Here is a 25,155-nt window from a genome sequence, read left to right as displayed (position 1 = left end):
AATCGGACGATTTATTCATTTAACTTGTTCTGTAGAGATCCCTAAGTTATGTTATTATCCCTATTCAAGACTAATAACGTCTAATCCCTAGATTGAATAATTGAGACTTTCTTCTAATTAACACCCTACAGTTGCATTAACTCGACCTATGGATCCCCTTATTAGGTTTCACCCTAATCCGGCAAAATCTTGTCACCCTATCTCTAGGCGCACAATCAACTCCGCTTAATTATGACAATTGTATTCTTAGACAGGGTCTATTCCTCCTCTGAATAAAAGCTTAACTTGAATTAATATCCTTGAATATCAAAACAAGAATTAAGAACACATAATTAAGAACAAGCCAAATATTTATTATACAATTCAGAAAATAATAACAAGATTCGTCTTAGGTTTCATTCCCCTTAGGTATTTAGGGTATTTAGTTCATAACTAGAAAGGAAAACATCTCATAAGAATAATGAATACAAAACATAAAGAAAACCCAATACTCTTGAAGGGAAATTGAGGGGAAATCTTTAGTCTTGATGGTGAATCTGGCTTCTGAGATGGATCAATCGGCTTCCCTTGAGCAGTTCCCTTCCTCATTCTCTCTGTGTGTCTTTCTTCCTTCTCTAAGGTGTATTTATAGGCTTTGGAATGCCTAAGAACCCTCAAAATTAGCCTTTTCCAAATTAGACTCAACTTGGGCTTGGTAAGGACACGCCCGTGTGACATGCCCGTGTGCGATTACTTCAGGCCTTGCTCGAACATGTTAGAATGGCACGGGCGTGTGTTCTACCCGTGTGATTCGTCCGTGTGGTCTGCCCGTGTGAGGAAGTGCAACCCGTGTTGATTTTGTACTTTGGCCCATTTTCTCCATTTTTGGCCCTTTCTCGTTCTTTTTGCTCTCCTATGCTCTCCTAAGTATAAAACATGAAATTACAGCATTAGGAGCATCGAATTCACCAATTTTAAGGAAAAATCATCCATAAAATGTGTTAAGCATAGGGTAGAAATATGTATAAATTACGGTTTATCAAATCCCCCACACTTAAGCATTTGCTTGTCCTCAAGCAAAATTCTCAACTCATAATCAAAATAAATTCTTCTTAACTTATAATCTCTATCGAAAATATCTCAAACTAATTCATGAGTAGTCGTACATTGAGAATTCAACTAAAAAAACATTAGAGCTTCAAACATTCCAAGTTGAGTATTTAATCATGCAAAACTTAGGCATCTCCCCTTATCTAAGTGGTTACCTCGATTCGAAATCTCACGGAGTTTAACATCATCACTAAAGATTCACTCAAATCACTCAAAGTGTTTAAGGACAATGAAAGTAGCACTCATCAGTCAATATGCAAAGTTATTACCATAGGCTTGCATGAAAATCACATCTCCACCACTATAAGTTGAGATGATACATCAATCAAAAGGTCTTTAGAGGGTTGTAACGTGGCTTTGGTTAGGGGGTATGGTCACAAGCTGAAAGAAATGATTAGAATCGAGATTGAATTGAAAAATCACTTAACTAGAAAAAGATTTAATCATTACTTGCATACAACAGAGCTTCTTCTCAGAATATGGAATTTAAATAATTAAGCTCAAAAACAAAAGATTACTACTAATGTGTATACACAGTTTTTTTTTAAGAACAAGTCAAATAACATAGACTAACTATTAAGAACAAGACATAGCTGAGTAACTATTTCAATTCAAATCTCAACAAAAATAGGGATCAAATTTAATTTAGGGTATTTCAACAATAATGGGTTAAGGGTTAATATTAAGGGTAATGCAAGAAATGGCTTGTTAGGCTTAACGGGGTCTACTAAGGGTTAATCGTGGAGGTAGGCTTTTCATGACATGATTGGGTTAATCTTAAGTGCCTTTCTCATTTTGACATATCAAATCAAATAGTGTGGTCTTGACATGCATAATCAAGCAAGTTCTAGAATAACAGTTCAATACTGACGTACTCATAATGAAAGTGAGCATGAAAGAATTAATGGATGCTCTTGAAGGCTCAAGATCTAACAAAAATTCTGGATTTTTATGTTTAAAACTTGTGAATTCCAACTCAAAGAAATACCTAAACTTTTGGGAAACAACCTAAAATTTTAAATTCTTAAAAATCAACTTCTCATGCTTGATTCTCTAATGTCTTAAAGTTTAAACAATCAGTGCATAAATGCCTACGTTTTAATTCAAGATATATCAATCAAAATCATAAATCAATCAAAATTTATCCTAAATATTATATGAGAACTTTTCAAGAGAACAAGGCAGTCATTCAGGGATTTTTCTGATAATGAAATGAATACCCCTCCACACTTAAGATGTACATTGCCCGTAATGTACAAAGATAGATATATTGACAAATGTAAGTGTAAGTTCATAAGATAGGGAGAAAAGTGAAACTTCCTGAGTTAAAAATGGATGAAATTCCTGGATTAGCGAGAACGAGTTGTTGGAAATAAAGTGGAGGACAAACATGATTCTGAAGGACAAAAGGAGAATTGTGGAAATAATTTGATAGTAAACATAAAGATAAGCCGTGTTTAAAAACAAAATAATATTTAAAAATTAATAAAAGAAAAATAAAATAAGATAAACAATCTAATTTTTTCAAGTGGCACTGCCGGTTCACACGCTCGTATAGATCGTGTCCCGCCCGTGTTTGTCGCGAAGTGAGATGTCGTCACACGGCCTTCGGGCACGCCCGTGTCTCTGGGCTGTGTGGCTACATGATCATGTTACACGACCGTGTGTGATGTGGTTTGCTTCTCCCACGGTCATGTAGCTCTGCGCACGCCGAGGTTATTTTGACAGTGTCGTCCACAGGTGCTAGACACGGGCGTGTCACACGCCCGTGTTCATTTGGTAGATTTGACCACAGCCAGGTCATACGCCCTTGGCCACTTATCGCATCCTGTGTTGGGAAAGATAACTTTTACCTTGTTTTTGCACAGCCGTATCACACGGTCGTGTTTTAGTCCGTGGTTGTCACAAGGCCTGAAGCACGGCCGTGTGATCGGCCATGTGGAGTTGGGAACCTATGCTCAAAGGCTCTGTTAGTGACCTAGATGTTCAAAAATTGAAATTTAAATAATTTAAAACCGTTAGTACTCGAGTTGCCTCCCGAGAAGCGCTTGTTTATAGTCTAAGCTCGACTGTTATCTTATTGGTTTACTCAGGGCGGTTTGTGGAGTCGTAGCTCCTCTCCATCATCTTTAAAATTCTCACCATTATAAAGTTTGAGACGATGTCCATTTACTTTGAAAGTACCGTGTGATGGGTGACTTACCTCTATTGTGCCATATGGAAGAACAGATTGAATTACTAAAGGTCTTGACCATCGTGATTTAAGTTTCCTAGGAAACAATTTGAGTCTTGAGTTGTATAGTAGGACAAGATCTCCAACTTCAAATTGTTTTCATTGCTTTAAACTAGTGTCATGGCGCTGCTTTTTTGCTTCCTTATATAGGCATGAGTTTTCGTATGCATTGGCTCGCCACTCATCAAGCTCGTTCAGCTGTATCAACCTGCTTTTTCCTGCAAGTTTGGGATCAAGGTTTAGAAATTTAATAGCCCAAAAAGCTTTATGCTCTAGTTCAAATGGTAGATGACAACTTTTTCCATAAACAAGTCTGTAAGGTGATGTCCCTATGGGGGTCTTAAAAGTAGTTTTGTAAGCCCATAAAGTATCATCTACTTTCATTGCCCAATCTTTTCTGTTTGTTTCTACTATTTTTTCAAGGATCCATTTGATTTCTCGGTTTGCCACTTCAACTTGTCCATTAGTTTGGGGATGGTATGGGGTGGCTGTTTTATGATGAAATCCGTATTTCTTAAGAGTTTTTTCAAATTGGGTATTACAAAAATGAGTGCCCCTGTCACTGATAATTGCTCTAGGTGTTCTGAATCTCGAGAATAGTTTCTTAAGGAAACAAACTACCACTCTAGCATCATTAGTAGGTAGAGCTTGGGCTTCCACCCATTTGGACATATAATCAACTGCTACTAAGATGTATTTATTCCCAAATGAACTGGGGAATGGGCCCATGAAATTGATACCCCAAACGTCAAATATTTCACATGAAAGTATATAGTTTTGAGGCATTTCATCACGTTTAAATATGTTACATGTCTGTTGGCATTTGTCACAAGCACTTGTTAGTATCTTTGAATAACGAGGGCCAATAAAAACCTGATTCAAGTATTTTATATGCGGTCCTAGTTTTACTATAGTGTCCTCCAGTTAGCCCTGAGTGGAAATGTTCCAATACTTTTGATGTTTCTAATCTTGTAACGCATCTTATAATAACTTGATCTGCACATCTGTGAAAAAGAAAGGGGTCATCCCAAAAGTAGTTTTTCACATCATTAAAGAATCGCTTCTTTTACTAGTCTGTTAACCCTTTTGGGAGAATGTTAGCGGCTAAAAAATTTGCGATGTCAGCAAACCAAGGTACTTAGGAGTCAGATATAGCGAAAAATTGTTCTTTAGGAAACGAATCATTTATTTCAACTTCATTAAGTTCTTTGGTATTGGAGTTCTCAAGCCTGGACAGATGATTAGCCGCGAGATTTTCAGCTCCTTTCTTATCCTGAATTTCCAAGTCAAATTCCTACAATAGGAGAATCCATCGAATGAGCTGAGGTTTTGCATCAGTTTTAGTTAAAAGGTAGCGAAGGGCAGAATGGTCAGTGTAAACAACAACTTTAGACAATATGAGATATGATCAAAATTTATCAAATGCAAAAAACTACAGCTAGCAATTCTTTTTCCGTAGTAGTATAATTCTCTTGTGCAGCTGTCAAAGTTTTACTAGCATAATAGATAGATTGAAAATGCTCGTCTGTTCACTGTCCCAATATTGCACCTACTGCAAAATCACTCGCATCACACATTAATTCAAATGGTAAGTTCCAATCAGGTGCAATTATGATTGGAGCATTAATTAATTTATCCTTTAAAGTATTAAATGCTTCTAAACACTCCTAATTGAAATTAAAAGGTATATCTTTTTCTAGCAATTTAGTCAAAGGCTTAGCTATTTTAGAAAAATCCTTAATAAATTTTCTATGAAAACCAACGTGTCCTAAAAAACTTGTAATAGCCTTAACCAAACTAGGAAGGGGTAATTTTTCGATTGTTTCTATTTTAGATTTGTCCACTTCAATCCCTTTACTAGAAATTTTATGCCCTAATGCAATACCTTCTTGAACCATGAAGTGACATTTCTCCCAGTAAAGCACAAGGTTCGTTTCCTCACATCTTATTAAAACTCTTTTTAAATTTTTAAGGAAGAGATGGAAAGAGTTACCGAATACTGAGAAATCATCCATAAATACTTCCATGATATCTTCCACGAGTTCGTCAAAGATGGCCATCATACAGCACTAAAAAGTGGCAGAAGCATTACATAATCCAAAAGGCATTCTACGATAAGCGAACGTACCATATGGGCATGTGAATATTGTATTTTCTTAATCTTTAGGACCTATTGGGATTTGGAAGTAGCCAGAGAATCCATCTAAAAAGCAGTAGTACATGTGCCCGGATTATCTTTCCAACATTTGGTCAATGAATGGCAAGGGGATGTGATCTTTTCTTGTGGCATCATTCAGTTTCCTGTAGTCAATGCAAACTCTCGATCCTGTGACTGTCTTTGTTGGGATTAATTCATTCTTCTCGTTGGTCACAACCATCATGTCGCCTTTCTTAGGGACAACCTGCACTGGACTTACCTAAGAACTATCAGAAATAGGATAAATAATTCCAGCATCTAGAAGTTTAATTACCTCGACTTTTACAACTTCCTTCATGTTAGGGTTCAGTCGTCTTTGAGCTTGCACACTCGGTTTGTATTCATCTTCCATATAAATTTTGTGCGTGCAAAAAGAAGGGATGATTCCTTTAATGTCAGAAATTTTCCAAGCTATGGCCTTTTTATGTTCTTTTAATACTTGGATTAATTTCTCTTTCTTCTTGGGTTGCAAGTTAGAAGCAATAATAACTGGTAATGTAGAATTATTTCCAAGGAATGCGTATTCCAAGTGGTTTGGTAATTGTTTACGTTCCAGTTTGGGAGGCTCTTCAATAGAGGGTTTTTTCTTAAGTTCATCATTTATCTTAATGCCCTCATATTCTACTTTTCTTGAAGAATGTTCATTAGGTTCATCATCTGTCTCCTCTTCTTGAGCTAGATATAGTTTCGTCGTGTCCTTCTGTATAATTTCCTGAAAAGAGTCTTGAGTAGTATGATCAATAGAGTCAATAAAATAACATGAATCATCCTGTTCCCTAGAAAATCTCATAGCATCATAAATTTTAAAGATAATCTATTTGTCATCTACTCTAAGTACCAATTTACCGTCACCCACATTGATTACAGCCATAGCAGTGGCTAAAAATGGGCGCCCTAAAATTAAAGGCACTTCCACATCTTCGTCCATGTCAAGCACAACAAAGTCAACAGGAAATATGAATTTATATACTTTCACAAATACGTCTTCTATAATACCCCTAGGATATTTAACAGATCTATCGGCTAATTGAATACTCATCCTAGTGGGTTTAGGTTCCCCAAGACCAAGTTGTTTGAACATTTTATATGGCATCAAATTAATGCTAGCGCCTAAATCAGCTAATGCTTTCTCAACATTCAGACTACCAATTAAGCAAAGGATAGTAAAACTTCCTGGATCTTTCAGTTTGGCTGGAGTTTGTTTTGGAGTATAGCTGAGCACTCCTCGTTGAGTTCTACTGTAGATAATTCCTTGAACTTCCTTTTATTTGTTAGAAGATCCTTCAAAAATTTTTCGTATGTAGGCATCTGCGAGATGGCTTCAACAAAAGGTAAGTTGATATGTAATTGCTTAAAAAGTTCAAGAAACTTACTGAATTGTGCATCAATGCTGTTTTTTTTTCAATTTTACTGGGTATAGAACTGGTGGTTTATATTCTTTCGACACTAGTTTGTCACTATTTTCAGGTTTTTCTTCCTCCCTTTCACTTATCACAGCTTTTTGTGTTAGCTTCTTTTCAGATTTCGCTAACACTTTCTCACTCCTTAGTGTAACTGCTTTTACATGCACTTTTGATTTGGTGTTACTAAGTAAACATTCTAGTGGTCTTTCCAAAATTTGTTTGGATAGCTGGCCTATCTGAGTTTCGAACCCTTGGATCGATGCTTGTTGATTTTTAAGTACTGTCTCGGTATTCTGAAAACAAGTTTCTGACACCGATATAAACTTTGTGAGCATCTCTTCAAGGTTTGGCTTCTTCTCTTATTGATAGGGTGGTTGTTGGTAGCCTGGAGGATTCTGTGGCCTTTGATTCCCTTGACCTCCCCATGAGAAATTTGGGTGGTTCTTCCAACCTGCACTGTAAGTGTTATTATATGGATTGTTTTGAGATCGCAGATTATTACCCATGTAATTTAACTGCTCGTTCTCCATGTTGTGGCTATAGGATTGATATTCTGAATTGCTTGATCCACCTCCACTGACTTCACAGTGTATTACTGGGTGAACCTGCGAAGAACCAAGTAAACCATCAACCTTTTTATTCTACCTAGTTTGACAGCATAGTAATTGAATCGACGTTATAAACGCCTACTATTTTAATTGGCTTAGTCCTCATGACTTGCCACTGATAGTTATTCAGTGACATCTCTTCAATAAATCCGTAAGCCTCTTCATTTGTTTTGTTCTTGATGGTTCCCCCGGCTACTGCATCAATCATTTGCCTTGTTGAGGGTTCACACCATTGTAGAATGTTTGAACTTGCAACCTAGAGGTAATCCTTGGTGAGGGCACCTTCGCAGTAGGTCCTTGTATCTCTCTCATGCATCGTAAAAAGTTTCTAAGTCCATCTGCACAAACGAAGAGATATCATTACGTAATTTGGCTGTTTTAGTCGGTGAAAAAAATTTTAATAAAAAATTTTCGGTCATTTGTTCCCAAGTAGTAATTGACCCTCGTGGTAACAAGTTCAACCACTGTTTATCTTTGTTCTTCAATGAAAAAGGAAATAACTGAAGACGAATGGCATCGTCAGAAACGCCATTAATTTTAAATTATCGTAGAATTCCAGGAAATTTTCCAAGTGAGTGTTTGGATCCTCATCCTGCAAACCATCAAACTGAACAAACTGTTGTATCATTTGAATAGTGTTAGGTTTTAGTTCAAAATTATTTGCAGCAATAGCATGCCTAACTATACTTGACTCAGTTCCTGTTAAAGTAGGTTTAGCATAATCATACATAGTACGACGAGCAGTATTTTGATTTGCTAGTTCAACAGGTATCGCAAGAGGTAGCTGATTGTCTTGGTTGTCAGCCATCTCCTCGGTTGGGGTTTGAATATCGTTTTCTTGCTCGTTCTCTGTGTATCTTAAGCTTCACCTTATTTCTCTTTGGTTTCTACGAACTGTGTGATCGATTTCTTCATCAAAAAGTAGTGGTCCTGACGGGTTTCTTCTAGTCATAAACTATAAAAACCTGTCAAGAGAAAGAAAAAGTAAATTAATAAAATAGAATTATCTTGCAAGAAAAATAAATGGTAAAGTATTAAAAATTGAACGTTCCTAATATCTTAGTTCCCCAGCAACAGCGCCAAAAACTTAATCGCAATTTTTGTGTGACAGGTTTTAAATATTTATAAAGAATCGTTCTTGAAACTAACTATTATCACGATGTAGGCAAGTGTACCTATCGAACAGTAGTATAGTTTTAGCAAGACCGGATTGTCAAACCCAAAGGAACCAAAAGTACTAGTAATGACTGCCTTTTTATTATCTAGCCTAAGAATAAGGGGGTTTGTTTTAACTAACTAATTAACTAAACTAAGAATTCACAATAAAATAGAATTGGGGGATTACTTTTGGAAAATGATTGAATTAAGACAATACCTAAGGAAGAATCCACCTAGACTTCACTTGTTATTCTGACTCCGAATCGAACGATTTATTCATTTAAGTTGTTCCGTAGAGATCCCTAAGTTATGTTATTATCCCTATTCAAGACTAATAACGTCCAATCCCTAGATTGAATAATTGAGACTTTTCTCTAATTAACACCCTAGGGTTGCATCAACTCAATCTATGGATCCCCTTATTAGGTTTCACCCTAATCCGACAAAATCTTGTCACCGAATCTCTAGGCGTGCAATCAACTCCGCTTAATTATGACAATTGTACTCTTAGACAGGGTCTATTCCTCCTCTGAATAAAAGCTTAACTTGAATTAATATCCTTGAATATCAAAACAAGAATTAAGAACACATAATTAAGAACAAGCCAAATATTTATCATACAATTCAGAAAATAATAACAAGATTCGTCTTAGGTTTCATTCCCCTTAGGTATTTAGGGGATTTAGTTCATAACTAGAAAGGAAAACATCTCAGAAGAATAATGAATACAAAACATAAAGAAAACCCAAAACTCCTGAAGGGAAATTGAAGGGAGATCTCCAGTCTTGATGGTGAATCTGGCTTCTGAGATGGATCAATCGGCTTCCCTTGAGCAGTTCCCTGCCTCCTTCTCTCTGTGTGTCTTTCTTCCTCCTTTTGTATTGGACTCAACTTGGGCTCGCCAGGGACACGCCCGTGTGACACGCTCGTGTTCGATTACTTCAGGCTGTGCTCGAACCTGTTAGAATGGCACGGGCGTGTGTTCTACTCGTGTGAGTCGTGCTTCGATTCTGCCAAATTGACACGGCCGTGTGGTCTGCCCGTGTGAGGAAGTCCAGGCCGTGTTGATTTCGTACTTTGGCCCATTTTCTCTATTTTTTGCCTGTTTCTCGTTCCTTTTGCTCTCCTATGCTCTCTTAAGTATAAAACATTAAATTAAGGCATTAGGACCATCCAATTCACCAATTCTAAGGAAAAATCATCCATAAAATGTGTTAAGCATGGGGTAGAAATATGTATAAATTACGGTTTATCAATCTGCGACCATGTTTGCCTTGCTCTAGTGATAGTCAATTACTAACTCGTAATCTTTAATCAACTCCAGCCACCTTCGTTGCCGAAGATTCAAATCCTTTTGAGTCATCAACTATTTTAGGCTTTTTTGGTCTGTGAATACCCGACATTTCTCGCCATACAAGTGGTGTCTCCAAATCTTCAGTGCGAACACTATACTGCTAACTCTAAGTTATGTGTCGAATAATTTTTCTCATGCGGCTTCAGCTGTCTCGAGGAATATGCTATTACTTTGCCTTCTTGCATGAGCACACATCCTAATCCATTCAAGGATGCATCACTATACACTACGAATTTTTTTCCCGATTTCGGTTGCACTAAAATTGGGGCTTCAGTCAACGTCTTAAGTTTTTCAAAACTCAGTTGGCATTTTTCCGTCCAATCGAACTTGACATCTTTTTGTAGCAACCTCATCATCGGAGTAGCAATCATAGAGAACCCTTTGACGAATCGTCTGTAGTAACCCACTAACCCTAGAAAGCTCCTAATCTCTGATACATTTCTAAATGGTTTTCACACAACAATAGCCGAGATCTTACTCTGGTCAACTCTAATTCCTTCACCCGACACGATGTGTCCTAAGAATCCGACCTCTCAGGACCCAAACTCGCATTTACTAGATTTTTCATACAACTACTTATCTCTTAAACTCTGCAAAACAGTTCTCAAATGCTCTACGTGTTCACTCTCATCACTAGAATAGATCAATATATCATCTATAAAAACAACAACGAACTTATCCAAGTACGGCCAGAAAATACAGTTCATTAAGTCCATAAACACTGCAGGAGCATTTGTTAAGCCAAAGGGCATGACAAGGAACTCATAATGCCCATATCTCGTCTGAAACGCAGTTTTCGGCACATCTTGCTCCTTAACTCTTAGCTGGTAGTAACCGGATCTCAAGTCTATCTTAGAAACCACCGTGGCTCCTTTTAATTGATCAAACAAATCGTCAATCATTGGCAAGGGATACTTGTTCTTCACCGTCACCTTGTTGAGCTGTCGGTAGTTTATACACAACCTCATCAACCCATCTTTCTTTTTCACAAAAAGTATCGGAGAACCCCACGGAGAATAACTCGGTCTCGGAAAACCTTATCCGTCAACTATTATAACTGGGCCTTCAACTCTTTTAACTCCAACGATGTCATCCTATACGGGGCAATCGATATAGGCGCAGTAGCAAGGACTAACTCGATACCAAATTCGACTTGCCTAGCTGGAGGCAGTCCGGGCAACTCCTCTGGAAATACATCCAAAAACTCACACACCACTGGCACTCACTCAATCTTCACTTTTGACATTTGGGTATTCAACACAAATACGAGATAAAACTCATACCCTTTTCTCATATAATTTTCAACACTCATAGAAGAAATCACTACGGGTAAGCTATCCGGTTCACCTGATTCAACCTGAAGAATATCCCTATTTTCACATTTCAGTTCAATGAATTTCTTCCCACAATTTACTATGACATCATGGGTAGACAACCAATCCATACCAAGGATAATGTCAATTCATCAAACGGAAATAACATGAGGCTAGCCGGAAAAAAATAACCTCTAATTATCGAGGGACAATTTCTACATACTTGGTCGACTAATACATGCTTGCCTAATAGGATTGACACCTTTACCACAAATTCTGTAAACTCGATAGGCATATCTATACTAGACACGAGTTTCACACAGGCATACGAATGGGTAGACCCTGGATCTATCAAAGCAACAACAGAAATATCATGAAGAGAGAAACTACCTGTAATCACATCCGATGATGATGCCTTTATGTCCTTATAGGCGCTCGGCCCTCGGCCCTCGGACCTCACAGCGGAATCTTTAGGTGCACCTCTACTGCTAGTCCCTCTTTCCAGGATTCTTCTGTGGTCTACCTCTCGAATGAGCATTACTCGCTCTCGCATCTTGCTTTTCTTCTTTCTCACCCATTTCAGGACAGTTTCAGATGAAATGGTCTAGAAACCCACATTTGAAACGACCTCTTTCTTTTCCTTGGCACTCACTGAAATGGTGTCTACCGCACTATGAACATTTTGGTCTGTTTGGTCAAGCACTACAGACACTCGCGATAGAAGTGGTTTGAGCTTTAGACACCGTGTATTGCTTATTCTTATTTCTACTCGAGAATCCCACTGTAGCATTTGACATGGTAGTGAACTCTCTCGATCTCTTAGAGGAAGAATAGTGCGATTTCTCCATTTTTCTTTTCCTTGAGTCACGAGACACAATATCAGCTTTTCTCTTTTCTTTGGTCAAGTCTTCTGCCTTGCAAGCTCTTTCAACCAGCATCACAAACTCCCTTAACTCTTAGATGCCAACTAATAATCGGATGTCTGCGTTCAATCAGTCCTAAAATCTCTTGCACATGATGGCTTTGGTAGATACGCACTCCCTGCGTATTTCTTGAGCCTTACGAACTCTCGCTCATATTCTGTTACTGTCATTCGGCCTTGCTTCAATTCTAGAAATTCCTTTCTCTTCTGATCTATAAACCTCTAACTGATATACTTCTTTCAAAATTCCTCTTGGAAGAACTCCCATGTAATCTTCTCCCTTGGTACAACCGACACAAGGGTGTTCCACCACTGGTAGGTCGAGTCTCGCAGGAGTGACACAACACACTTCATGCACTCCTCAGGTGCGCAAGACAACTTATCGAATACCCTAATAGTATTTTCTAGCCAGAACTCTGCCCTCTCAGGGTCATCATCTGTGTTTGCTCTAAATTCCTCGACCCTTTGCTTCCTAATTCTGTCAACCGGAGGTTTCTCACTTCTTAACATCACTACCCCTTAGGGTGCTATGGGGTTAGGTTGAGGGATTGGAGAGGGTGGAGGAGGTGGAGTGTTCAGATTTGCACGAATAAAATCTAAATACCAGGCATCCATTATATAGAGGTAGGCTTCTCTAGCCCCTTCGCCCTGACTTATTGTCTGGGCCCACTCTCTACTGGTGCAGTCCCTTCAGTAGGAGCTGGTGTATTACTCTTAACATCGTCTGCTATTGCTCCGTTGGGATCCATTTACTATATGAAAACACAATTTAAATTTGTCATGAGTCGTGACACTACCACAAAATATTTATGGCATGTATAGCTAGACTTGTACTCATGCTAGGTTAGCCAAGAATTGACTAAACCATAGTTCTTATACTGCTAAATGTAACACCCCTTACCCAAATTTGACACCAGAATAGGATACGAGGTGTTACCAGACTTAAACACGTACAAACATACATTTCTTCATTATGAAATTGTACTCTAAATTAAAAATTTTAACCATACCTTAATGACCCTACTATGGGTCTACGAGGCCCCAAACACACTTTGGAATTGATTTGGGACAAACCTGTGCACTATAGAAAACTTTGTAAAATTTCAAGCATCATAGGGGCACACACCCGTGTCGAAGGGCAACACGCCCGTATGTCTTCTTAGCATGGCCATGTTGAAGGCCCGTGTGGCTCACGCGGCCTGAACACATCCAGACAAGTCCGTGTCCCTAGCCCGTGCGAATTCATTTTTCAATTTGAACCTATAAGGGTTTTCTCACGGCTTGGCACACGCTCGTGTCCATTACCCGTGTCTCCCACAAGGCCATGACACGCTCGTGTCTCAGCCCGTGTGCAAAAACCTTGACATTCTATTTCTGACGTCAGCAAACCCTTAAGGGTACATGGCCATGCTACACACCCGTATACTACGCCGTGTCCTCCGCACGATTCAAACACATGGCCCTGTCTCTGCCCGTGTGGTTACTATTGGGAGTTCTATTTTGCCAACTTTTAGGTGTAGGGGACACACGGCCTTACCAAACACCCATGGGGCAAGCCGTGTGTCACACGCGGTCTAGATACACGCCTGTGTGTCTTCCCATGTAGACAAAAACAAGGCTATCTGCCAAGCCTTTTTGCCATCCATACTTGCACCAACTTACACAACATCAAACATAACCAATCCAAGCATAAATACACATAACCAAACAGTCACAACCATGAGAATCTTCATAAAAAAAGCATTTAATAAAATTCAATAGTAGCCAAAATTAATGGCCTATACAAAATGAATATCACATTCATCATATAAGCCAATACTTGTGGCTAAACTAACAAGACACTAAATAAAATATTCAAGTATCTATACATGCCACAATCAAAACATTTAAACTAGCTATACCAAAAGCTTCAGGTGATAGTATGCTCGATGCCTCCCACGTCCCTTGATCCCCGTTACTAGCTTGGCAGCACTATATAAAGATGGAAAAGAGAAGAAGTAAGCATAAAGCTTAGTAACTTGCATATAAATAAGTAACAACATCAACCATGCATATTATAAATCAACACAACATTATTGAGTGAACAAAGGTAAATATCACTACATACTTATATATCACAATTATAAGCCAAAGATTTCAATATCGTCCCAAAATCATTTCATAGCTAGAACTTACTCATGTCATTCTTACCATCAAGGAAACATAACTAGACTCATATCTCATGAGTTTTGAATAAGAACCTGTGTCACTCACAAAAAGATTATCTCATTCCATATCATTGCCATAAGCTTTAAAATAACCCGTGAAACCATTTTGAATAATAAAGGATATCTGACAAGCTTTACAAAAGAGGGTGAATTGTCAATGCCATGTTCAAAACATGGTCTTACACTGGCTCATATGCCGAGGCATATGCCATGTCCCAGACATGGTCTTACACTAGCTCTCGTCTCAATGCCGATGCCATGTCTCAAACATGGTCTTACACTGGCTCTCATCAGGTGGCCAATGCCATGTCCCAGACATGGTCTGGCTTTCACGACATTGCTGATGACATGTTCCAAAGATGGTCTTACACTGGCTCTCATATCATGGTCGATGCCATGTTCTAAATATGGTCTTACACTAGCACACATACCACCCTAATGTCATGGCATGGAGATCCAATCTATTCCTAGGTTCAACCAGGAATTTATCACATTAATTTCATCAGGTATTATTCATAATCGTATTCAACCATATTATAGAAAATCGATCACTCAACACATAATATCGATAAATTTGCCTTACTTACGTACAACTTACCTCGGTATACAAAAAGTGGGCGACTAGTTGGATTTAGTCTACTTGCTTGGCCTTCCCCCGATCTAGGCCCGGATTTTATATTTCTTGATCTAAAATGATAAAAAATCACTAATTTAATCATTATATTAATCAATGCATTTCATAATTCATATTTTAGAAAAATGACCATTTTGCCCCTAGGCTTTCACAAAATTACTATTTTACCCCTAGGCTCGTAAATTGATTTTTATCTAATTTTCTCACTAACCAAGCCTAGCCGAATTTATTTTTATACTAGAAGCAGACCACAATTCCCCTTATTTCACACATTTACCACATAATTTATAACTTATGCAAAATGGTCCTTAGGGTTTCCATGAAAACTACTTCTCCAAAAGTTGCTTGTTTAACAACCAAGATTCATTTTCTTCTATAAAAATTCTGAAAAAAAAATGAATACTCTCATGGAAAAACCTATACTTTCAACCATTTTGCAAAATAGTCCCCTCATTAGCTAGATCATGCTACAATGGTCCCAAACGTACAAAAATTATCAAGAAAGGCCATCAAAATCACTTACTTGCAAGAGTCTAAAGTTGATGGAAATTTCTAGCTTCCATGGCCCTCTTTCTTGAAGAAAATAGATGGAGAATAGAAGAAATAAAAAAATGATAGCTTTTTCCTTATTTTATTTTATTCTAGTCAAATTGGTCACCAAATTTCACCTAATTTTGACTTTTTGATTTTCTCTGTCCCTATGGCCGGCCATGCCATTAATAATGGCCTATTTTCTCTTTAAATACCCTTAATTTTGGTTCTCTGGCTATTTGACACCTTCAGCTAATGAAATAAAACTTTTGTCCCTTATGCGATTTAGTCCTTTTTCGCAATTGAGCATGCAATCGCTAAAACAATTTCACCAAAATTTTCATGCACTCATATAAACATGCTATAACACATAAAATAATATTAAAAATAATTTCTCTGACCTCGAGTTAGTGGTTCTAAAACCACTGTTCTGACTAGGCCCAAAATCGAGCTGTTACATTGCAGATGCTTTGAGTAGAAAATCTTTGTTTGCTTTGAGAGTGGTGAATACAAGACTGACTATGCCTGATGATGGTTCAATATTAGCCGAGTTGAAAGCTAAACTGATTTTTCTTCAACAAATTTGCGAAGAAATGTGATAGTCAATTGCAAGCTAAAAGAGTGCAATTCAAGTCGACTAGTGATTCAGAATACCAAATTAGATCCGATGATTTTCTGATGTTCCGAGATAGAATCTGCATACCAAAAAATCAGAGTTGATTCAGAAAATTTTACACGAGGTACATAATGGTTGTTTATCTGTTCATCCTGGAAGTACTAAAATGTACAATGATCTGAAATAGTTGTTTTGGTGGTCGGGCATGAAACGAGATATTTCAGGGTTTGTATCGAGATGTTTAATCTGTCAGCAAGTGAAAACCGAATATCAAGTGCCTTAGGGACTACTTCAGCCAGTAATGATACCTGAGTGAAAATGGGATAGAGTTGCGATGGATTTTGTATCGGGATTACCCCTGACTCTGAAAAAGAAAGATGCTGTCTTGGTTGTTGTTCATCGATTAACAAACCGCCACATTTCTTTCTGGTACGTACTAATTGTTCACTTGATAAATTGGATGAATTATACATCTCTGAGATTGTTAGGCTGCACGGGGTGCCAATTTCAATTATTTCGGATAGAGATCCAAGGTTCACATTGAGATTTTGGAAGAAATTGCAAGAAGCCCTGGGTACGAAGTTGAACTTTAGTACTGCATTTCATCTGCAAACTGACGATCAGTCTGAGAGAGTAATTCAAGTTCTTGAAGATATGCTTCGCTGCTGTGTTTTAGAGTTCAAAGGCAACTAGAAGAGATATTTGCCATTGGCTGAATTTGCGTATAACAATAGCTTTTAGTCGAGTATAAAGATGGCACCGTACGAAGCATTGTATGGTCGCAAATGTCGAACTCCGTTATACTAGACTGAGTTGAGTGAGAAAAAGATTCACGGGGTTGACTTAATTCGAGAGAATGAAGAAAAAGTGAAAGTAATTCATGATAGTCTAAAAGTAGCTTCAGATCAATAGAAATCGTACGCTGATTTGAAACGGAAAGACATTGAATTTCAAATCGGTGATAAAGTATTTCTGAAAGTGTCTCCGTATGAGATCATCGAAAGAATAGGTCTAGTGGCATATCGACTAGCTTTACCAAATGAGTTAGAAAAGATCCACAATATGTTTCACGTATCGATGTTGCATCAATATAGATCGGATCCTTCATAAGTAATTTCTCTGGTAGAAATTCAAATTCAACCTAATATGATGTACAACGAAGAACCGATCAGAATTCTAGAACGTGAGGTTAAACAGTTGAGAAATAAAAGCATAGCTCTTGTGAAAGCACTTTGGCAATGACACGGTGTCGAAGAGGCTACGTGGGAACCCGAGAAAGCTATGAGAAAACAGTACCCTAACCTATTCACTAGTAAGATTTTCGAGGACAAAAATCTCTAAGAGGGGAGAGTTGTAACAACCCATTTTTAGTCAAATCAGAACAGTGGTTTTGGGACCACAAATCCAAAGTCAAAAAATTTATTTTATTATTATTTTAATGTTTACAGCATGAAAACATGATGGTGAGAGAATTTCATTAAGAAATTTTATCATTTGATTAGTCAATTTGATAAAAAGGACTAAATAGCGTAAAGTGGAAAAGTGTTGTTGTAGTAGTTAAAAGTGTCAATTTGCTATGGAACCTTAAAGTAGAGTTCTTATGTTGTTAATAGACCATTTTTATATTGGGTGGACATTTATGGACATGTTGTTAATTGATTTAAAGGTTAATTAGTAAGGCTAATTTAGTAAGCTAGCAAATAAAAGCACATGGCCATGTCCTAGCCCGTGTCCGACCCCGTGTAACTACCTGACTTAGGTCACACGGCCAACACACACACCCGTGTGATAGGCCGTGTGCTAGGCCATGCCAAACCTGTAGGGTATACTGACTTATGGCACACAACCAAGTCACACGCCCGTGTGTAAGGCCGTGTGGAGCATACTGACTTGATTTTAATTTCAACATAGGGGACACACGGCCGTGTAGCATAGTCATGTGTCACACACGGCTGAGACACACACCCGTGTCTCTGCTGTGTGGACAACAGTAAGCTATTTACCATGCCAATTTTCCACCCAAATTTGTGCATTCCTACATCAAACCAATTGGTACCAATACAAGGCATAAATAACCATTCAATCTACTTCAACCAAGCAACATTTATTCCATTTCAATATAACAATTACAAGACTCACCCTACCATAATATACAATTCAAATGCATATCAAATTTTACCCTTTTCATTCATCAATATGGTCATATTCAAACATGTATCAAATTAACTAAACTCATAAGCATACTAATTACCAATTCATCAACCATTTGATATTCACCATATCCACTTTCATTAAGCACCAAATACCATCATAACTAACATTTATAAGGCAATTACAAACTCAAACAAAGGCTATTTGCACACTTATATACATCATCAAATTCATCATTATAAGCCAACTCACATGGCTATATATATACATACCAAACCTAATATTTACAAGCCAATACAAATGGCAAAAAGATATATACCAAAAAGACCAAGTCCCTATACATGCCATATACTTAAAATACCAAAGTTCATAGGAACCAAGTGATAGATAGATAATGTGAAGTGGACTCCGACGAATCTCCGAATTCAAGCTAGCTTTGAATTCATTATAAAACATAGAAAGAAATAAACAAAGTAAGCTTTATAGCTTAGTAAGCTCGTATGAAATAAACTCGATATAATCATAAACACTTAATTCAACAATTGATGATAAGTATATGAATTCACATCAACTGACAACCTTTCAATTACTCTTTCACAAAATGATTTACTTTCTTCACCAATTCTTCGATTCTAAGCTAATATGGTTTACGCACATACCTATACCATCTCATACCAATTCCATTCTCAACCACATCACTCATTAACCCATTGGACCATTTGGAATAGAAGTCAGATACTCATGAGTCTCGCATATTAAGTACCTATACCATGGCCCGAAGCCAAATCAAGGTAAATTATATCTAAACTACTGATATCATCGCCCGAAGCCCAATCAGCTGATATTCATGGCCTGAAGCCAAATTGGTATAACTCGCACCCAAAGTGCTATTATCATGGCCCGAAGCTAAATCAATTTTCCCAATGACATGTCACTAATATCCTAAACTATTCCTAAGGTATTTTGTAATGACATGTGCTGTAAATTTTGGAATGGGATTTTTTGGTTAGGCTTGGAATAGGGAGTAAATTGCTCAAATTTTATTTTCTAAGCCTAAGAACAAAATGGGAATTTATGAAAAAGTTAGGGGCAAAATGGTAATTTTGCCTAGGATGAAAATTAAGTCCACTTGAATATGAAATATGGTAAATTGATGTTAAATTTACTTGCATAGGTCTAGATTGACCAAATTCGGAGCTAGAACGAGGAAAGAGGAAAATGTCAGATTAGTAGATTTTACGTACACGAACATTGTCGAGGTAAGTTTGTGTAACTAAATTGTATATGTTTTTATGCTTGAATTAAATTTTTTGTTTTTGAATTGTATAAATGCTATAAATATGTGAAATGATCACATACTCGTTAAAACCCGATAAATGAAAGTGCCCGATCAATTATAATGCTCGACAAATGATAAATGATAAAAATGTTAATTTTATACTTAAGTTGAATGTGAACATTTGAATTGCACAAATGCATAAATATATGAGATTGACCATATGCTTGATAATTCTTGAAAGATGCTAAATTTCATTTGAATAAATGGAAAATTCGATGGATATGTGATTTCCTAAAATAAATGAGGTCCAGCATTTGTCGCGGACGGGATTTAGCTTGGAGAGTAATCCTATTGATCTCATGATAGAAAGGACTTAGCCCGGATGGGTAATCCTGATATGAGTCCACTTGAGCATATGTTATGGATTGGATTTAGCCCGGACGGGTTGTAACAGTCTGATTTTGGGCCTAGTCAAAATAGTAGTTTCGGGACCACTAATCCAAGGCCAGAGAAATTATTTTTAATATTATTTTATGTGTTATAGCATGATTATATGAGTGCATGAAAATTTTGGTGAAATAATTCTAGCGATTGCATGCTTAATTGCGAAAAAGGACTAAATCGCATAAAGTGTGAAAGTTTTGTTCTACTAGCTAAAGGTGCCAAATAGATATGGAACATTAAAGTAGAGGTCCTTATTTAGTAAATAGACCAATAAAATGTTAGTGGTTGGACATGGAGCCTTAATTCATGGAATGGTCAAAGGGTAAGTGACTTAATTAATAAATAAATAATAAACCTAAAGGCTAGCTATCATCTTTTTCATTTTATTCTCTTCACCACCGAAATTTCAAGCAAGAAAGGGGTCTTTGAAGCTTGAAACTTTCAGCCATTTAGTTCTCTCATAAGTAAGTGATTTTGATGACTTTTCTTGATAATTTTTGTACTTTTGAGACCCTTGTAGCATAAGCTAACTAATGGGAAGACTATTTTGCAAAATGGTTGAGAGTCAAGGATTTTACCATGAGAGGGGTCATGTTGGTTGCTAAAATTTTATAGAAGAAAATGAGTTATGGTTGTTAAATAGACAACTTTTGTGTAGTAGTTTTCATGAAAACCCTAACTAAGGACCATTTTGCATAAGTTATAAATTATGTGGTAAATGTGTGAAATAATTGAAATTGTGAGATACTATAGGCTTAAAGTAGTTTCGACTAGGCTTGGTTAATGTGGAAATTCGATAAAAATCAATTTACGAGCCTAGAGGTAAAATTTGTAATTTTGTGAAAGTCTAAGGGCAAAAAGGTCATTTTACCAAAATATGAATTATGAAACGCATTGATTAATATGATGATTAAATTAGTGAATTTTTATCATTTTAGATCAAGAAATATGAAATCCGGATATAGACTGGGGGAAGGCCAAGCTAGTAGACTAAATCCAACTAGTCGTCCACTTTTTGTATACCGAGGTAAGTTGTACGTAAGTAAGGCAACTTTATCGTTATTATGTGTTGAATGACTGATTTTGTAACACCTCTTACCCGTACCCGAGGCCGGGATAGGATACGAGGCATTACTGAATACATACACAGTCATTCATGGAAAAATCGAGCTATAAATTTTTTCTTTAAAACAAATTCATTCATACATACACAATTTGTCCCTGATATGCCATCGGAAGGGATTCGGGACTAAATCGAAGGCTTTAGAAAAGTTTGGAAAATTTTCCATAATACAGAGCCACACGCCCGTGTCATCTAGACATGCCCGTGTCCTCCAGCCATGTAACTCTCTGACTATGACGTCAGCATCAATTTAGGGTCACACGACCGTGTGGCTAGACCGTGTGATCGATTAAAATTAAATGAATTTTCCATAAAAAGGTGCAGACTTCACACCGCCAAAGTACACACCTATGTGGGTAGGCCGTGTCCCTCACACGGCCAAGACACATGCCCGTGTGTTTACTATTAAGCATACTAACTTGCAAAATTAAGGTGCAGGGGACACACGGCTATTCAACACGCCCGTGAGGTAGACCGTGTGTCACTTACGGTCTAGACACATGCCCGTGTGTCTACCCGTGTGGACCATTTAAAGGCTATTTCCCAAGCCAATTGTCACCCTCAATCATTCATAAATTCAAACATATTTCATAGCATTCAATATGAAATATTTAGACACTCAAATATTCAACACTATGGTACTCTCACATCTTCATAATGTCATCCTATTGCATATTCATTTGTTACACCATTTAGAAGCATTCCACACCAATTTCATCCATTATCAAACTTGTTACCATAATGTCAAATTATGCATTCATGACTACAGTCATTTTAAACCATTAAGTCATCCCTTATCTTTTAGCATCTAATCCATACTTTATCATACATTCACCAAGCAATACCATATCACATCACCAAGGCACTAACACATGCATGCATGGGTAATTAGATTACAAACCAATGATCAAATGTAATCCATATCACATGGTCATTACAAAATGAATCATCAACATCATAGGCCTTCACAATTTGGCCAAATAGCATGACACATATCAGAAAATAACCAAGTCCCCTATACATGCCATATAAAAAATAACATTTTCACTATACCCAATAATCTTTTGATAATATGATCGAACACTCCGATAGCTTCCGATCCCCGAGCTAGCTTGGTGAAACTACAAAGGATGGAAAGGAAAGGGGGTAAGCACTAAAGATTAGTAAGTCCACATGCAAATAATATGAAATGGTAGTAAGCAATCAACATGCAAGGACATAGTAACATATACATAAAGATTATTCATCACTTAAACCTTTTGACTTACTTATCTATGTACACATATGCTCTCTCATCACAAATCATTCTTCACCAAGGCATTATTCATAGGTTTAGGGTACATACATGTATTCATCGTAGCATAACAAATAACCATACCTCTTTAACATGTCCTCCTCGGGACTTTCATCACATCCATTGCATTACTCGTTGAACACTCAGAATACTATTGGATACGTAAATAATTTGCACATAAGTGCCACATATACATAAGTAGCCGAAGCTACCTTATAACATGTAACACTCGCAAAGGAGCTACTCACGGGCTTGCTCACAAAAGCTATTGGTCAAGGTGTAGCTATACGGGCTGCTCACACAAGCTATCAGGTATCTGACCAACTCAAGGATTACCTACCCACTGGTGGGACATACAGGACCATTTCCCGGAACCCAAGTACATGTATCACGTCCACAATGAACTCGAACCAACTTAACAAGCTCGGATGCTCGCATCCATAATGAACTCGGACCAACTCAACAAGCTCAGATGCCTCATACATATCACGAACCCGAACCAACTAAACGAGTTCAGATTTCTAAATTCCTAGTGACATGTCACTTGTATCCTAGACTATTCCTAAAGTTCAAACGGGATTTTCCTCACTTGCACAAGGCATATTTTGTCGTACTTGCTCGTGATGTCGTATGTAACAGCCAATTATCATTTTTCATAACAACCAATAAGTATGTAACTCATAATAATAAGAAAACATTTATCACATAATATCAAAACATTAAAAACATGTTACACACTACATTATTTGCATATGCACTTACCTCGGTACAAAATGATAGTAATCGAGCCTAATCATCGTATACTTTATTCTTTCCTCGATCAAGACCCGGTTTACATTTTTTTCTTGATCTATAATGTCAAATTTAACTTGTTTATTAATCAATTATTCAAATCAATCCATAATTCATGCTTTGGTAAAATTACTTTTTTACCCCTAACTTTTCACTTATTTTTTATTTAGTCCCTAGGCTCGTAAAATGAAATGCATGCATTTTCTTTGTTACCCAAGCCTAGCCGAATTTTCCTTGTACTCATAACAACCCATATTTTCATCAAAATCATATTTTTATCACTTATTTTACATCTTTTACAAAATGGTCTCTTTAAGGTGTTTTCATGCAAAATCACCTAGTAAAAGATGTTGAACACATATCAAACTATCATATTCTTCCATTAAACATCAAAACACAAACTTCTCATACATGGGTCAAAATTCCAACATGAACCCTAGCTTAAAATATGCTTAGAAACGCGTATATCATGTTATGAGGATTTCAAAAATATAAAGAACATTAAAAACGGGGCTAGAACGAACTTACCCCCAGGCTTGAAAAGTTTAAAAACCCTAGCTACGGTTCTCCACAAATTTCGGCAGCTAAGGAGGAAGATGGACAACATTTTCACTTGATTTTTCCCTTTTTATTTCATTTAATGACCAAAATGCCCTTAGGGTTTTTCTTTCAAATTTTTTCCTATGATGTCCATTTTTGTCCAAAATTGTAGAAATTGGTCAAATTGTTAATTAGGACCCTCTAATTCATAATATAAAGCAATTTCATGCTTAAAGCTTCAAGAATACAAGTTTTTCATTTTATTCAATTTGGTCCCTTAAAATTAAATTAGACATTTTATGTATAGAATTTCTTCATGAAACTTTCACACAAGTATGCATTCATATCATAGACCTCATAATGATTATAAAATAATTACTTCTATCTTGGATTTTTTGTCTCAAAACCACTATTCTTACTAGGCCCTAATTCGGGATGTCACAGATTTTGCATAATATGGTTGAATATAGTCATGAATAATGCATGAGGAAATTAATGTGGTAAATTCCCAGTTGAACCCAGGAATAGATTGGATATCCATGCCATGACATTTGGGTGATATGAGAACCAGTGTAAGACCATGTCTGGGACATGGCATCAGCCACATTATGAGAGCTAGTGTAAGACCATGTCTAAGATAGGCATCGACCTCAATATGTGAGCCAATGTAAGACCATGTCTGGGATAGGGCATCAGCAATTTACCCTATCGTGTAATGCTTATCAGATATCCTTTAGTATTCCAAATGGTTTCACGAGTTATATTAAAGCTTATGATAAAGATATAGAATGATATAATCATGTTGTGAGTGGTACAGGTTCTTATTCAAAACCTAAGATATATGAGTCTAGTTAGGATGCCTTAATGGTAAGAATAACATGGGTAAGTTCTATCTATGAAAATGAATTTGGGATGATTTTGTAATCTTTGACTTATACTTGTGATATATAAGTAGGTAGTGTTATCTACTTTTATTCACTCAAGAATGTTATGTTGATTTATAATATGCTATGTGTTTAAGTATGCATGGTTGATGTTGTTACTTATTTATACACAACTTACTAAGCATTATGCTTACTCCCTCTCTTTTCCATTTTCGTATGGTTCCGCCACGTTAGCATCAGGAATCAAGGGGTATCGGAGGCATCGATCACACTATCATCTAAAGCTTTTGGTATAGCTAGTTTAAATGTTTTGAGTATGGCATGTATAGGGACTTGACCTTTTGTTTAGTGTCATGTTAGTTTAGCCACAATGTTGGCTCATA

At 37.0% G+C, this 25,155-nt stretch overlaps 1 non-coding gene across 1 annotated transcript; it reads left to right on the top strand.

The window, feature by feature from the left end:
* The first annotated feature begins 7,794 nt into the window (after positions 1–7,794).
* On the top strand, positions 7,795–7,901 carry LOC128290007 (small nucleolar RNA R71). The gene has a single exon (XR_008279647.1). It is a non-coding gene; the product is annotated as a small nucleolar RNA R71 (small nucleolar RNA).
* Positions 7,902–25,155: the final 17,254 nt, after the last annotated feature.

The sequence above is a fragment of the Gossypium arboreum genome, chromosome 2 (genome assembly GCF_025698485.1).
Source record: "Gossypium arboreum isolate Shixiya-1 chromosome 2, ASM2569848v2, whole genome shotgun sequence".
Taxonomy (NCBI): Eukaryota; Viridiplantae; Streptophyta; class Magnoliopsida; order Malvales; family Malvaceae; genus Gossypium; species Gossypium arboreum.
Note: the sequence above shows the minus strand (reverse complement) of the source record. Positions and strands in the feature narration are given on the sequence as shown.